This window comes from Triturus cristatus, chromosome 8 (assembly GCF_964204655.1).
Source record: "Triturus cristatus chromosome 8, aTriCri1.1, whole genome shotgun sequence".
Taxonomy (NCBI): domain Eukaryota; kingdom Metazoa; phylum Chordata; class Amphibia; order Caudata; family Salamandridae; genus Triturus; species Triturus cristatus.
Window position 1 is genome coordinate 1,692,505,001 of NC_140591.1, and position 14,653 is coordinate 1,692,519,653.

Sequence of the window (14,653 nt, forward strand, 5' to 3'; positions counted from 1 at the left end):
CTCTTCTTCCAAGCCCTTGGAGATAGTTGAAGAACAAAGTGCAAAAGTCTCTTTCAGTCTTTTTCCTCTCCTTCCTTAGCAAGGCACCTACTGCAGGCCAGTCCCTCAGGTCAGGGAAAGTTACTCCTCCTTCAGCTTCTTCCAGGTCCTTCTAGTCGGGCAGAGTTCCTTCGTGGTTCAATCTGGATCTGATTTCTTAGGAGCCAGGCTCCTACTTTTATACAGGGATTCTTTTGTTCTTTAGCGCCAGGGGGCCTGGGCCTGGCTCAGTCCAGTTTTGGAGCACTCTGTTGTGGTGACTCGGCTTGTTCCTTTCAGTAGCAGGGCAGAGACATCAGCCGCTCCACAGGGGGCGGCGCCGGCTTTGTGGTGGCAGAACACAGGTCTATTCAAGAGTCAGGGTGCACTCCTCCCACCCATCCTGGTGTAATCTCTCTACCCACCACCTGGCAGCCAACCTGTCTCCTGGAATCCCCCAGCCCTGCTCCTGTACTGTTGCTAGGCAGAACACACACACACAGAGGCGGACTGAGATGGTTAGGCACGCAAAGGCTAACTTTCTAAAAGTAGCATTTGCAAACCCAGGATATTAAAATAACCTTTACTAAAAGACGTATTGTATTATCCTGAGTTCAGGCATACTAAACATGACTTTCTACCATGCTCTCTGAGTCCACTGGGGTCACAGCGTGTAGCGATCCCAGCAGCCCATCCTGGCCTATGGAGAGCAGGTAGCCTTCAATAGTGAAAAACGAAAAGGGCTGTAATTCACTGTTAAGACATGCCACACCATCAGGGCATGTCCTACCTTATACCTACAATGCACCCTGCGCTCAGGCCTACCAGAGGGGTGACTAACATGTAGTTAAGGGAAGGTTTAGGGACTGGTAAGTGGGGACACTTGCTCAGTCAGCGCGACGGTACCAGACCGCGCGCAGGGTCTGCAGTGGCGGACCCTAGACACATTTTACCCCGCTGCTTCGGTGGGTGGCACAACCAGTGCTGCAAGCCCACTAGCAGCATTTGGATATACAAGCCCTTGGCACCCCTGGTGCACTCTACTAGGGGCTGATAGTAAACCAAATAAACCAAACGTGGAAGTCAATTCACATAATACATTTTACCATAGGGAGCACTTGCACTGTGGCACTGGATGGCAGTGGCACAGTGCCCTGAGCAGCTAACACCAACACAAAAACACATTGAGGCACAGACAAAAAATGGAAGGGTGACCCACGCCAATGGTGCCAGGTCTAACACACCTCAATCTGTATCGCAAGCTGCGTGCAGCCTCAGGAGCGCGCCTAGAAGTACTGCTAGGGGCCAACAATGAAACTAGAGGCCCAGGTCAAGCGCACCATCAGTTCTTTGAGGAGTGTCGGCAGCTTCTTGATGAGAAAGATCTCCAAGACAGGAATCTGAGCCTTCAAGCTGGCTTAAAAAACGTGTCCGTCACTGGTCATACCTTTCTGTTAGGGACGCCCTCGCCATACGCAAGCATTCCTGGGTGGTCATTAACACCGACCAGCATCTCCCGCCACTTACCTTGCCCATACTGATTCCAATCAACTGAAGGCAAGATTCATGGCTGGGAGAGCGGCCGTTCTTGAAGCGTATTACCAGTTTGCCTCAGCGCCAGGAAGGTGCAATCTGTAGGGGCTGCGGGCAGTACGAGGGATCCCTCGAGCATGATGTGTGTCTTTGTCCAGCACTACTGGCCGAACGAAAAATCAGGCTAAAGCATGAATGGAATACTCTGGGGGTCCGTACACGCCGGCACGCCATTAACACCGTCTCAACCCAGACAACGTTCATCTTAACGTCCAGCTTTCTGCAGCAAAGGGGCGGGCAGTGGGTGTTGCTGTGGGCGTTCCCACGCAACACCCATTGCTTTGTGACACTGCCCCAGATTTACTAGTATCTGTAAATCTGAGGCAGCGCCAAAAAAAGCTTTCAAAAGGAGGCGTTAGAGGGGCACAACAAGGAGAAATACTTTGATTTATTTTCTCCTCGTTTTTTGCTCTTTTTATGTGTTTTGCATTCTGCAGCACACATACAAGGAGGAGAACACCATTAATGATAGTTGGTGTCCTTTCCTGCACAAACACAATCATCCCGCAACGCAGGCACCCTTACAATATGGTGCACGGGGGCCTGCGCTAGCGCTAGGCAGCTTTTTAGTACTGGTGCAAGGGAAAACACGAGTGTGCCGTATTGTTGTAAATACGACGCATCCTTGCGTTTTTCAAATGACGCAGTGCAGGTAAATTGATTGCAGCGCCGCGGTGCGCCATTTCATTGTAAATATGCCCTTATGTCTCCTAGGAAGCCCATCAACAAGCCCCAGTACAAAGATCACATGATCTTCGATCCTTTATCAAATCAGTGAAAGGACGGCACCGATGAATGATTATCTCGCCATTACCAGCAACCGCACAAGCACTTTTTGCCCAAACACTTTTTACACTAAACTGTTAGCTCAGTCTATCAAATGCTCCTCGCATTCGCTCTGACATTAAAAAAACACTGGGGCATATTTTCTAGGAAGTGGCGGAGAGAGGCGTTAGCCTTCTTGGCTTAACACCTCTCTCCGCCACTTTGAAAACGCGAGGCTGCACCATATTATCAAGGATATGGTGCAGCTTAGCGTTTCCCCCTGCGATGGCGCTAAGTTTCACGACTTAGCGCCAATGCAGGCACCCTTGCACCAGAGTGAAGGGTGTCTTCAAGCAGGGAAGTTTGTTTGTGTGTTGGAAGTGATAGGGCCCAATTCTTGTTCTCTACTTATCTACAAGAACCCACTTAGGTCGACTGGACCTTTTTACTTGCCCAATAGCGTGGAGGGAGCAAACACAATTATCAGGATATATCTGCCGCAATTTGACATCATTAAAGATTTGAGACTCCGAATCTAATGCTTTTGGGATTTTATTATCAGCAAAAACATCTGGATATAAAGGTACCTTAGCACAAGGCACAACAAATAAATGGGCACTAACACAAATGCTAACCTACGAAGAATCCGCATTCGACTAAATATAAACAGAAGTACAGCTTCTAAAAACATCAGGTAAATAATCACCACACTGATATCAATATTTGGAATCCTTAATTAAAGCATTTCTGTCCCTACTCTATTGTAAATGACATCCCTACTTAGCATTCCCTCACAACCAAAAGAACCGTGGAAAAGGTGTCAGGAGTGAAACTTCTTAAGAAGTTCTCACTCAGTGAGAGCTCGATCTATAACACTCCTTCTAGCTCCTCGCCTAAGTCTCCTCTGCTTAACCCACGGGGTACTGTCCCTAATACGAAACCACAAAATCCTAGAACACGCCCTTTGACACTCCTTTTCAGCCAGGTCTTCCTTCTGTAATTTTCCATCCAGAGCTGTCCATCTTCCATCGTCCATTAGCTTGGCCTTGAGTCCCAGGCACCTTCCGCACTAGGAGTTACAATTGCACATTCCAAAATACTCCCCTGTCTGGCTCTCCCCGTATCTCAACTCTTAGAACAAAGACTTATTCTTGCTAACGAACCAAATGTCCTTGCACCTGCAATGAAAACATGGGAATGGAAAACCCCTTGCATCTTAAACTTTAAAATTCACTGCAACTCAAGCCCTTTCCAAACCCATTTTCGGCCTACTATATTAGCCAACATAAAGCGAACAGACCTTCTCTTCTACACATGAAAAAGGCCTTGCACCTTACACATTATTAATTCTCTCACTATGCTTCATTTCGTTATTTTCATATATGCGTATAAGCAGTCTGCACATATATAATCTTAACCTAACACAGATTAACCTAACACTCTACATTACACAACTAATCATTATGCATTTTACAGAATACATTCACAAAAACACTATCACATCTCTAACACTTCTATGTTAAACAATATAGCTGATACATTTCTTGCGACTCATCTGAATATACATTGATTATATGCGGGTGCCAACTAACAGTGAATATAATGCACCCCTACAAATCTTAGAATCTCATGGCGCTCTATCAGTTCCCCCCTTTGATGACAACTGTCATCACACCATCATACTCTCATTCCTTCTGGAGTAAGGAACCGATCTCAACAGTGCTTGTTACCATTCTGTCGGAACCCCTCCATCCTTTTAAGATTCTGATATTGACTGTCCTGCAGTCTCACCATTCTTTGCTCATTTGCTCTGAGAGCTCTTTCAACCTTCTTTCCTCTGTACCATTTCCAGGCTCTTACAAGTCCCCACAAGCAGATCACACAAACCACAGCAATTATTAGTGGCTTCAGCACAGATCTGAGAAATCCCATTACCAAGTTTGCAAACCAAGTCCCCACTCGACCGAATCCCTGGCCAATCTTTTCCCACACATTCTCTTCCGTCAAATCTACAATCTCCTTGTGAATCGTACTAATGTTGTCTATATATTTCTCCAGGTCTTTGCTATTGTCTGGGATATATGTGCAACATTCCCGAACTCTCAGCAATTTACAGACTCCGCCCTCTTTTGCCAATAATACGTCTAACGCAAGACGATTTTGTAAAACCATTGTTCGTATCGATAACATCTCTCCATCAACCAACAGCAATGACTTTGCTGTATTCATTGACAATTCATCAACCACAGTCGCCAACCTCCTTATTTTCACGTCATTCAGGACCACGCCCAAACTAGGTATCATTGCTCCGAATATGTCACCAATCACTGCTCCTGCACTTGCAGCTCTACGCACTTTAGAATGACGTCCCGTCTCTAGCAAATTTAAATCTTCAGCATGGTAAATTTTCGGAAAAATGATAGCCAGATAACACGTACCATACCAATTCGCAGGCAATCTCACATATGCGTTTTTCCCGCACACATAATACACTGTTGGAATCACCTGTACCGGACCTTGCAAGATGTCCTTAGCAGTGTCCTCCATAGTAAAAGTATGATCACACGTACTATGCCCCACTGAGACCTTATCATAATAGGTTTGAGGACGTGCAACACACAAGTTCCCCTTTTGTACTTGATCTAAAGCAATAGGTCCATAACTTCCCTTGGATTTGTGTAACTTTTCTTCGTCCGTCCAGTCTACTTTACTCTCTCCTGTGTTTTGTTTTTGTGTTAATCTTCTATATCTATCCTCAATCTGACCAATAAATTCATTTTCCGTTTCTGACAACAAACATGTCAAATTATGTCTATGAGCATAAGCTGTATCTAAACTCACAGTCGGTATGAAATAAGTCCGAAGTCTGTCCTCTGACTTATAATAATCATACTTATTCAAATATTTATATGCCGGAACTTCAGAAAGTACTGCATCATAATTAGAAAAGAAATACTCAAACTGTTTCCTCTCATAAAACAAACTAAGCAATAAGCTACAGGAAATCCCATATGTCAGTGGGAGATGATGGTATCTAATACCCTCGTCTACTGAAGAAGGCAACTGCAAGCACACATAGCAATCTTTCGCATCCATCGCATCAACATACTCATACATCAGCTTCGCATAAGCATTAAGTTTAAAATCACCTCTAGACAAATCTATATGAAACATATGACTTTCCTCAAGTGTCAAAGCTCTTCGGGCTCCTATGGTAACCCCTTTCTGTCCTGAAGTGGTAGGTGTAGGTGTTTCCTGAACCTCCCCCTCCTGTCTGTGTGCCACCATGTATGAGGTTACTACTATTGCAAATATAGCAACTATCACTACCCCTCAAAGTGTACCTATAACTAATTTGGCTCTTCGGTGAGTATTTCCAGCTTCCGCCATGTTTGAAATGTTCTCAAAGTTCAGTTCAATCACAGTGGGCAAAAGTCTCTTTCTCATCCAGTGACTCAGTTCGGCTGCCTTCTTGAAGCTGGGAAACCCCTAACAATTTTCAGTTCCTTGTATATCGATCAGAAAAGACTTTCCTAGCCCTTTTCGTTTCTCCAACGGAAAGTCCCTACATTTTTTCTTCTTCCACTCGGACCTAGGTTATCTTCTTTTCAGACTAATATACTCCAAAAGTTCATTATTAGTCCAAAACAACAGCTGGTCCCAACAGCTCTAGGACCCCCTGTAAGATTTCAATTCGAAGCGTCTTCAACTACTGAGGCGCTGGTATGACCACAAAAGTTGGGAAAATTAAGGTGTCCAGAACCAGTCCACGAATGTAGCTCAGAAGGCGTGGACTCGGGATATTGAGGGTCAATATCCCCTCGATCTCCAGTCCTGGGATCTTCAACAACCCTTCCACCCTCAGAATCGGAGAACTGCTGACCAGTGTAAAGGATCTCAGCCTCCCCGTGCTCAGTATACCTGGCATCAGTCACAGCGTATGCCCACTCTGGTGAGGCGTACCTTCGACACGGCACTCTCGCTCTCCTCGACCTTCTCACACCGCCTTGAGCTTGCTCTTCGTCACTCTGCTCCGATTCAGATGTTTCAGAAACTGGGGCAAGATCTTTCGTCGGTGCCAATCGCAGGTTTACCCGTCTCTGACTCACGGGCCAAACCCTTTCTGCTTCTGTGGCAAGTCTGCTCTCCCTTCGAATACCCTGTGCACTGCTTTCTTCTTCGGCAGAATTTGACTCTACCTCCTCTGCAGCAACTCTTCCTTCTTCTGAGTCAAATTCAAGGCTACTTTCACATCCACTTTCAGCTCGGTCTAGTGCACAACCAGCTGCATCAGCAACCCCCACAGCTTGACTTGCCCTCCCAGATAGTTCTGCCACCTCAGCTGGGTTTTCGTTCACGAGAGGGGCTGTTTCTTCCAAGGGTGCTGGAACTCTACGGGTATGGGAGGCATGCACCCAGTTTGGCAATCCCCCACACTTTACTGCTGTATTCGTGACTAAAATTATCTGATATGGCCCTCGCCACCGAGCATCCAGGCAACTCTTCCTCACGTGTTTGCGCACTAGTACCCAATCCCCTGGGCACAATTCATGGCACAGGTCACTTGCGGCTGGAACAGCTGCTGCCTGCACCTGCTGGGACACAGAACGGACCAAATCAGCCAGGCCTTTACAATAGTCGAGAATCAAATCATCAGTGATGTTAATCAAAGCAGTGGCAGGTATCGCTGGCAAGCGCATCGCTCTCCCCATAAGAATTTCATGGGGCGACAATCCAGTCCTCCTATCAGGCACACTACGGAGACTCATGAGAACCAAAGGCAATGCATCTGGCCATTTCAAGGATGTCGAAGAACATACTTTTGCCATTCGGGCTTTCAAAGTCCCATTAACTTGTTCCACAATCCCAGAAGCCTCTGGTCGATAACTGCAGTGCAACCTTTGGTCTACATTCAAAGCAGCACAAAGCAATTTCATGATCTCACTATGGAAATGCGTTCCCCTGTCTGACTCAAAAGAGGTCGGGAAACCGTACCTCGGGATAAGCTCTCTCAGTAGTAACTTGGCTACGGTGTGTGTGTCGCACCTACGTGTTGGGTAAGCCTCCACCCACCTAGAAAAGACACATACTACGACTAATATGTACCTCAACCCATTACACTTTGGCATTTCAATGAAATCCAGCTGCATTCTATTGAAAAGTCCACCTGACCTTCCTATGTGACTCAGTGTCACAGCTGTCCTCTTTCCTACGTTCATCTGTTGACATGTGACACACCTCTGACACACAGCTTCAGTTACTGTACGAAACTTCGGATTGTACCACGTTTGGCGAAACACTCGCATCATTGCGTCTCTACCAAGGTATACAGCACCATGTATCAATCTCGCCATCGGATTCAACAGACATTCCGGTAACACAGCTCGTCCATCATTCGAAACCCACACATCCACATCTCCCTTCTCACATCCAGCTCGTATCCAGCTATCCCGTTCCTGATCAGAAACCTCATCTTGCGACTGTTTCATTTCTTCCCATGAGTCAGCCATAGCTAACATCACATTGAAATCTGTTCTCTCTTGGCTTTCCTCAACATGTCTCTCAGTGAAAATACATCCTTGTTCTGCACAAAATCAAGCAATTTCATCCGCGTAGTTGTTTTAGCCAATGACACAAAATTGTTTCCTTTAGTGTGGGCAGAACATTTAACAACTGCGATTTCATCTGGGCCTTGCAATGCTTCCAACAATTGCCGCACATAATCCCCATTTCTGATGGGTGAACCAGAAGATGTCATAAACCCTCTCTGTGACCATAGCTGTCCAAAGTCATGAACGACACCAAACCCATACTGACTATCCGTATAAATCGTTACACGGATCTTATCAGCGGCCAAACAGGCACGGGTCAAAGCAATAAGCTCGGCCACCTGTGCGTAGTATACTCCTTCTAAACAAGCGGCTTCAACCACTCCCGTGATGGTACATACAGCAAATGCTGCTTTCAGTCGACCAGCACTGTCTCTTAAACATTAACCGTCCACAAAGAAGATCTCGTCTGAGACCGGAAGCGGCTCATCGACAATGTCAGGTCTCGGTTTGGTGCACAGTTCAGTCACATCAAGACAATCATGGTCCTCACAATCTTCATCACCGTCTATATTTGGGATAGGCAAAAGTGTGGCAGGATTTAAAACAGAACACCTCTTCAGCATCACGTTGTCTGCAGCAAGGATGACTTGTTCATAACGAGTCAACCTATTATTCGTGAGGTGCTGTGTTTTAGTCCTGGTCATCAACAGCTCAACAGAATGTGGCACATGCACAGTAAGCGGATGATCCATTAAAATGCTCTCACATCTTTCGATACTGACACCTGTTGCAGCAACGGATCTGAGACATCCGGGCAACGCAGAGGTTACTGGATCTAAAGTAGCCGAAAAATAAGCAACTGGTCTACGGACACCTCCATGACTCTGAGTCAACACTGCTAATGCGCAACCTTCCCTCTTGCAGCAAAATAATGCGAATGCCTTGTTATAATCTGGCATTCCCAAAGCTGGAGCGCTACATAAGGCTTCTCTCAGCCTCAAAAATGACTTTAAACAGTCGTCGTCCCATGGTACCGGATCACTCACATCCTTGCGCGTCAGCCGCTGTAAAGGCTTCGCTTCAAAGGAAAAGTTTGGGATCCATTGGCGACAATAGCCCACCATTCCCAAAAACATTCTGACTTCTCTCTGAGTTGAGGGAACTGGCATTCTCAAGATAGCATCAATGCGATCTGGAGACACTTTTCTCCTGCCTTTTTCAATTCGGTGACCCAAATACTGTACCTCACTCAAACAGTATTGCAATTTGTTTGGAGACACCTTGTGACCATTCTCCGCCAGGTAATTCAACAGAGCAACGGTATCGATTCTGCAAGCGTCTTCCGTCTCTGACGCAACAAGCAGATCAATGTATTGCACTAAAACAGAGTTCTGTGGCAACACAAGACCTTCGAGATTTTTCTTCAAAATCTGATTAAAAATAGACGGGCTCTCTGTATACCCCTGTGGGATACGACACCATGTTAACACACGATTTTCCAACCGAAATGCTAAAAGAAATTGGCTCTCCTCATGTAGAGGAATCGAGAAAAAGGCTTGACACAAATCGATCACTGTGAACCATTCAGCTTCACATGGGATCTGAAACAGGATCACAGATGGATTCGGTACCACTGGACAACATGGAACAACTATCTCATTTATTTTTCGCAAATCCTGTACAATCCTGAATTTTCCACTTGGTTTCTGTAGTCCCATGATAGGCGAATTGCATGGGCTACCCATAATCTCCTTTAATATCCCCTGCTTGATCATGGACTCAATTACAGGTTTGATCCCTACGACAGCATCCATAGGAAACACTGAGGCCCACATTCATTCATTTTATTGTCCGTAGGACCCACTGAGGCCGACATTCATTCATTTCAGTATCCTTAGGACCCACTGAGGCCGACATTCATTCATTTCAGTATCCGTAGGACACACTGAGGCTGACATTCATTCATTTCAGTATCCTTAGGACCCACTTAGGCCGACATTCATTCATTTCAGTATCCGTAGGACCCACTGAGGCCGACATTAATTCATTTCAGTATCCGTAGGACCCAGTGAGGCCGACATTCATTCATTTCAGTATCCCTGGGACCCAGTGAGGCAGACATTCATTCATTTCAGTATCCTTAGGACCCACTGAGGCCGACATTCATTCATTTCAGTATCCTTAAGACCCACTGAGGCTGACATTTATTCATTTCAGTATCCGTGGGACCCTTCTGAGGCCGACATTCATTCATTTCAGTATCTGTAGGACCCACTGAGGCAGACATTCATTCATTTCAGTATCCGTAGGACTCACTGAGGCTAACATTCATTCATTTGAGTATCCTTAGGACCCACTGAGGCAGACATTAATTCATCTCAGTATCCGTAGGACCCACTGAGGCCGACATTCATTCATTTCAGTATCCGTAGGACCCAATGAAGCCGACATTCATTAATTTCAGTATCCGTAGGACCCACTAAGGCCGACATTCATTCATTTCAGTTTCCTTAGGACCCACTGAGGCAGACATTCATTCTTTTCAGTATCCTTAGGACCCACTGAGGCCGACATTCATTCATTTTAGTAGCCATAGGACCCACTGAGGCCGACATTAATTCATTTCAGTAACCGTAGGACCCAGTAAGGCCGACATTCATTCATTTCAGTGTCCGTGGGACCCAGTGAGGCAGACATTCATTCATTTCAGTATCCTTAAGACCCACTGAGGCTGACATTTATTCATTTCAGTATCCGTGGGACCCACTGAGGCCGACATTCATTCATTTCAGTATCTGTAGGACCCACTGAGGCAGACATTCATTCATTTCAGTATCCGTAGGACCCATTGAGGCCGACATTCATTCATTTCAGTATCCGTATGACCCACTGAGGCCGACATTCATTCATTTCAGTATCCGTATGACCCACTGAGGCCGACATTCATTCATTTCCCTTCACATCGAGAACCCTAAGGTTGCCACATGTTTTATTTTATAGTAAAACAAGTTTTAATCAAGCACAGAATTTCCATGGTATGGATAGTTTTAGAGGTTCCTAACATGCTTATCTAGTTGTATGATGCATTTTATAGCTTTACTCCATTTTGCATGGTTTTAGGCGGCTTTGATTGATTTGCTGGTCAACAGGGGTAATGGTAGAATATCTAAGACCGCAGATATACAATTACTTGAAATAAATTGTACTCATGTATTTGATGGACAATATGTTGGGTTAGGAGAGGGATACAAACATCCCTGTGAATGGAGCGGACCCACACTTAGGATTTTGTTGTCAGGTACAAGTTGTGTAATCTCCTGAGATAGCAACTATCCTTGTTGTTCCGGTATTGGCTGCTGAAATGACCCTTGTGTTATAAGGTTTCTTTTCCACACTGCACTTTACATGGCTTTTATAGATATGTTTTGAATTTTAACAATGTTTACATGCACTTTGAGTTCAAGATTGGCCGAATTTTTTTTAATGATGATGAATTACAAATGATCAAAATCAGCCAAAACTAAAGAATGTGGAGACTTTTTTGGGTGCATTTAGAGAGATATATATTTATAAAATAGTAAAAAATAAAATGTATAATGCTATGGACATCAGATGTTTCTTACGCTCTTTCTCTCCCTCCCTGCAATTGTAACTTGTTTCTTACACTCTTCCACTCCCTCCGTGTAATTGTAACTTGTTTCTTACACTCTTCCTCTCCCTCCCTGTAATTGTAACTTGTTTCTTACACTCTTCCTCTCCCTCCGTGTAATTGTAACTTGTTTCTTACACTCTTCCTCTCCCTCCATGTAATTGTAACTTGTTTCTTATACTCTTACTCTCCCTCCTTGTAATTGTAACTTGTTTCTCACACTCTTGCTCTCCCTCCGTAACTTGTTTCTTACACTCATCCTCTCCCTCCATGTAATTGTAACTTGTTTCTTACACTCTTGCTCTCCCTCCTTGTAATTGTAACTTCTTTCTTACACTCTTCCTCTCCCTCCATGTAATTGTAACTTGTTTCTTACACTCTTACTCTCCCTCCTTGTAATTGTAACTTGTTTCTCACACTCTTTCTCTCCCTCCGTAACTTGTTTCTTACACTCATCCTCTCCCTCCATGTAATTGTAACTTGTTTCTTACACTCTTGCTCTCCCTCCTTGTAATTGTAACTTCTTTCTTACACTCTTCCTCTCCCTTCATGTAATTGTAACTTGTTTCTTACACTCTTACTCTCCCTCCATGTAATTGTAACTTGTTTCTTACACTCTTCCTCTTCCTCCGTGTAATTGTAACTTGTTTCTTACACTCTTGCTCTCCCTCCGTGTAATTGTAACTTGTTTATTACACTCTTCCTCTCCCTCCGTGTAATTATAACTTGTTTCTTACACTCTTTCTCTCCCTCCTTATAATTGTAACTTGTTTCTCACACTCTTCCTCTCCCTCCATGTAATTGTAACTTGTTTCTTACACTCTTCCTCTCCCTCCATGTAATTGTAACTTGTTTCTTACACTCTTCCTCTCCCTCCGTGTAAATGTAACTTGTTTCTTACACTCTTCCTCTCCCTCCATGTAATTGTAACTTGTTTCTTACACTCTTGCTCTCCCTCCTTGTAATTGTAACATGTTTCTTACACTCTTCCTCTCCCTCCGTGTAATTGTAACTTGTTTCTCTTTCAGACTCGAGTGACGAATCAGAGGAGCTGCAAACTCACAGATATCAACTCAACGTTTAAACGCATTTATTTTGCTTTGCTGGTGGTTTGGGTGATTTCTCTTAATCAATCTATTAGATGGATATTGTGATGCTGATATTGATGTCAGGGGCATATTTAACAAAACGTCATGCAGCACAATGCAATGAGGCAGTTTGCTGCGCTGCACGTCAGGGACAGGGCAGACATGCGCTGTATCTACCAAGATACGACACATTCCTGCTCTCGCCCTGCGCTGATGCAGTGAGTGCTGCTGGGCCATCGCAGGCGCCCTTGTGCCACGGTGCAGGGGTGCCTGCGTTAAAGGAGGGATTCCTGCAGAAAAACAATGCTTTGAGGTGAAGTACTGGGTTTTTCAGAACCCAGCGGTGCCAGGGAACACACCCGAAGACTTCGAGTTCTTCCTGTTTTGGACCACAGAAACACAGAGTCTTCTAGGTGAAGTCAAAAGATCGTTTTTATTGGCTGCAGCCAGTAACAGCAATCCTAGAAGTACAGCATGTGTATATTCTCAGGAGACTGCTCAACCTTACAAAACCAGTCTTCTCCTTTTATACAAAATATTACGCTTCAGGCAAACATTCCTCGTTTTACGGTATGGTCATTCACATGCATTCACTACAAACAAAAAAAGTCATGATGATGATCCCACATTTCAGTTCGGCCAGCCCACAATTATTTACCCAGCAAGGCTCAGAACCCTCATCAGATATCAGCAGACCCCAATAAAAACGGGCACCTCCTACTCGTAAAACAGGCCATAAAGCAGGAAACAGAGTCAGGTGTGAAAGGGATTAGTCAGGGTTTGTGTGGGATGAAAGACTTTATGGTGTGTCAGGCCCTGATGCTTATCTCATGTGGCCGTAGTAAAAGAACTGGTGAGACCGGACTGACCTCGGGCAGCGGAGTCAGTTTGCACAGGTCACAAAGAAGTCATCAGAAAGTGTACGTGTCCTTTAGGCCTAGAACTGGCCTTAAAGCGCAGCCTATGTGAGGGCAACCACAAAATGGCTACCGCTCTAAAATGGAACCTGAGGAGTCAATATGTAGTATCGTATTCAAGGTGAATTCATCGATGAAATGTAATGAAAACACTCGTACATATCGCATTTGCCATTTGCGGTTCGCTGATACCAAAATCGGCATGATAGGGCCCTGCCTCCAACGTGGTTCCGAATTTTAAAGTACCACAGACCCTCCTTTTGCCCTTACATAGGCAACAACTATACTCATACTAATCTGAGTCCGGGTCTATATTCATAAGGTCATGGAGATGTTGCTGTAGAATCATCCTATTGCTTAGCTCGTCCCTTGATACAGGTTTCCTTACACATGATGTAACACAGAGGCTACACATTACAGGAGCACACTGTACACACAGACAGAACAGAAAAAGAATGGCTAAGATCATCCTAATGACCATCAGAATCTTCCATCCCCAGGTAGATATCAGTTCCCAGAACCACCCCATCAATGACCAATCTCCTTTATCCACATGTATAGATTCGGAAATCTTATGCAGTTTGGAGATGGCTTGATAGACTGTCGGAGCGTTATCTGGTATGAAAATACAACAACTTGGTTGGATGACCTTACATACCCCACCACGGTCTGCAAGTATGACATCTAGAACCATACGATTCTGCAATGTCATGAGGCGCTCCGCTTGGAGCTCAGCTGTCATATTACCAAGGGCACCAGCCGTTATATTAACAGTGGATTCAACTACACGAGTCAGTTGTCTCAGGTTCCTACTATTGACCATTGGTCCCCAAAACGGCAGGAAACCCATGAAGAAGTCTCCCGCTTCCTGACCGGCAGTATCCTCCTGACAAGCAACACCTCTCACAACTCTGGTCTTGTGATAATCAGAGGCAGCAGTAAATGTCGGCGGTAGCAAATTTGCAACATAACACGTGCCCGAGAAATCAGGGGGCAACCATGAATATGCTTGGTCATTACAAACAAAGTATGTACCCTTGGCAGCCAAAAACGCAGGGGAAAACTGTGATG

At 44.9% G+C, this 14,653-nt stretch overlaps 1 protein-coding gene across 1 annotated transcript in view; it reads left to right on the top strand.

Moving 5' to 3' along the window:
- Positions 1–14,358, top strand: part of LOC146808621 (NACHT, LRR and PYD domains-containing protein 3-like) — a 397,188-nt gene extending 382,830 nt beyond the window's left edge. The window contains exon 6 of the mRNA XM_085624015.1: positions 12,606–14,358. The gene's annotated coding sequence lies outside the window, so the exon portion shown is untranslated. The remainder of the gene's footprint in view (positions 1–12,605) is intronic.
- The last annotated feature ends 295 nt before the right edge of the window (positions 14,359–14,653 follow it).